This window comes from Cetorhinus maximus, chromosome 3 (genome assembly GCF_964194155.1).
Source record: "Cetorhinus maximus chromosome 3, sCetMax3.hap1.1, whole genome shotgun sequence".
In the NCBI taxonomy this organism is placed as follows: domain Eukaryota; kingdom Metazoa; phylum Chordata; class Chondrichthyes; order Lamniformes; family Cetorhinidae; genus Cetorhinus; species Cetorhinus maximus.
In genome coordinates, this window is record NC_135881.1 from 130,594,623 (window position 1) to 130,597,311 (window position 2,689).

At 49.9% G+C, this 2,689-nt stretch overlaps 1 protein-coding gene across 6 annotated transcripts in view; it reads right to left on the minus strand.

Annotated features, from left to right (window-relative positions):
* osbpl3b (oxysterol binding protein-like 3b) overlaps positions 1 to 887 on the minus strand; it is a 240,609-nt gene extending 239,722 nt beyond the window's left edge. For 3 of the 6 annotated variants that reach the window (XM_078538963.1, XM_078538969.1, XM_078538965.1), the window contains exon 1: positions 646 to 876. The gene's annotated coding sequence lies outside the window, so the exon portion shown is untranslated. Of the gene's footprint in view, positions 1 to 645 lie in introns of all 6 variants that reach the window. The other 3 variants (XM_078538974.1, XM_078538973.1, XM_078538975.1) reach the window with 3 other exon arrangements.
* Positions 888 to 2,689: the final 1,802 nt, after the last annotated feature.

A 2,689-nucleotide genomic window follows, 5' to 3' on the forward strand; every position in this document is an offset into this window, starting at 1 on the left:
CCCCCACCACCTTCTCTCTTCCTCCTCCCCCCCCCCACCACCTCTCTTCCTCCTCCTCCACCCCCCACCACCTTCTCTCTTCCTCCTCCCAAGACCCCCACCACCTCTCTTCCTCCTCCTCCACCCCCCCCACCACCTTCTCTCTTCCTCCTCCCCTCCGCCACCACCTTCTCTCTTCCTCCTCCCCTCCGCCACCACCTTCTCTCTTCCTCCTCCCCCCCCCACCACCTTCTCTCTTCCTCCTCCCCCCCCCCACCACCTTCTCTCTTCCTCCTCCCCCCCCCCACCACCTTCTCTCTTCCTCCTCCCCCCCCCCACCACCTTCTCTCTTCCTCCTCCCCCCCCCCCACCACCTTCTCTCTTCCTCCTCCCCCCCCCCCACCACCTTCTCTCTTCCTCCTCCCCCCCCCCCACCACCTTCTCTCTTCCTCCTCCTCCACCCCCCCCCCGACCCACCACCACCTTCTCTCTTCCTCCTCCTCCACCACCCCCCCCCCGACCCACCACCACCTTCTCTCTTCCTCCTCCTCCACCCCCCCCCCCACCCCACCACCTTCTCTCTTCCTCCTCCACCCCACCCCCCCTCTCTCTCTCCTCTCTCTCTCTCCACCGCCGCTCCCGCACCTGCCTTACTTCGCCACTCACCTTCGAGATCTGGAACTTGCCGCAAAACGCACTGAAGATTCAGCTCCCAAGAGAGGAAAAATAGAATAAGGTCGGGTTCGCTTCACAATAAGTAACACAGACAACAAAAAGGGCCAAGAGTTGAAAACTGAGGAAACCAGAAACTCGTGCAAATATAACTGGAGCCGCGAACATCCAGCAGCCGCCAATGGGGCGGCAGCAGCTGAGTGTGTGATCGCATCAGGAGCACGAGCCCGCCCCCTGGCACAGCATTTCCATGACGCGTCTTGTCAATCAGCATCGTTCTTTCAAGCAGAAGAGCAAGGGGGATGTGTTTGTTTATTGACGGCAACCTGATGGAGGTAGTAAAGGCGCTTGAGACTTATGTGCTTGAAGATGCTGTCATGTCTTTTTATTTCATTCGTGCGATGTGTACAAGAGCAGCATTTATTGGCCATTGGCACGTGTGTGTCCAGATTGGAGAAAATCCCTCAACATTTAAATCACTGGCATTTTCTTGCAGAATGAATAAAATAGAATTACAAAAAAAGGCAGGTGCCGAGAGACGACTTGATCACAGGTTGATACTTTGCCAACTGAACAGCTCAGACTTAACTTCTGCTGAAGGGCCATGAGGGCTCGAAACGTTGACTGATTTCTTCTCCACCGATGCTGCCAGACTTGCTGAGTTTTTCCAGGTAATTCTGTTTTTATTTTGTTTTGGATTTCCAGCATCCGCAGTAGCTTTTAGCTTTTTGTTTTTATGTTCAGACTTAACCTTCACAGTTTATATATATTTTTTAAAGTACAACACAAGTGTTTTCCAAAATATTTTCCTTTACCAATGGGCCGAACGTATTTAATTGACTGTAAATCTTTTGAGACATCCTATGGCCCTGAAATGTGCTTTTTAACGTAAGCCTTTCTTTAACATTTGGAAACTATAGGGAGAAATTCATTCGACTAGCTTTTCCTGCCTCCAAGGAATGGAATGTATTTCTGCCTCATAAATTTTTGAAAAGTTCATGTTATTTTTTGCATATCTAAAAAGCAACACATCTACAATAGCAATAACGTGCATTTGTATATCACCATTAATGTATAATAACACAGCACAGTGCTCCATGGAAAATACCGCCATGTACCCTTTTGGTGAGTGCAAAAAGTTTCAAGAAGTGCCACAAAAGTTCAACCATTTCAAACATTTCCACAAAGCTGTGTGGGAGTTGGAGGGTGGAGTCAATAGTCTTGGGAGGACCTATCTGTTCAGCCCTCTTGACTTGGGCATCCAATTGGGAGGAAGGAGAGTGTGCCAGATGAGGGGACGTGCCAAAGAAGTTGCGAAATAGGGATGGCACCTTCATGTATTTGCACCAAAGAGACATGTTAGCAGGAGCAACATGAGGCCAGGGACAAGGACAAGGCTAGGAGCTGGAGGCAGCGCAGCATGCACCAGGCAGAAGGGGGAGGCAATAAGATTTTACTCTGGTTAGGGTATTCTAACTGCCGAGGTCATGTCTGGAAATGACAGAATACTGGTGCAGAAGAAATCTCAGATTAACCCAGCAATTGGTTACTGAGATATGTGCCACGGTGCAACAAGATCTGGCACCACAATCGTCAGATCTGCATGCCCTGCCAGTGGCACTGAAGGTCACAGTGGCTCTGAATTTTTATGCTGCCAACTCTTTCCAGGGGTTGTCTGCAGCATCTCACAGTCAACTGCACACAGGTGCAGTTAGAGATGCTCTCTTTGCTCAGGTGGGGGAGCACATAAACTTCCCAAAGGATGTGACATCACAGATGCAAAGGGGCAGGGGGTTTGCAGAATTAGCAGGCATTCTTCAAGTACAGGGGGCTATCAACTGCACCCACATTACCATAAGGGCACCTAGTCATCAACTGAACACCTTCATAAATAGGAAATATTTCCACTTCTTGAATGTGCAGGTGGTGTGTAACCACACCAAGGTTTTCCTGCACGTATGTGCACAGTATCCTGGAAGCTGCCACATTCTTTAATACTGAGGAATTCACTGCTGCCTCAGCTTTTTCAGGCACCAAA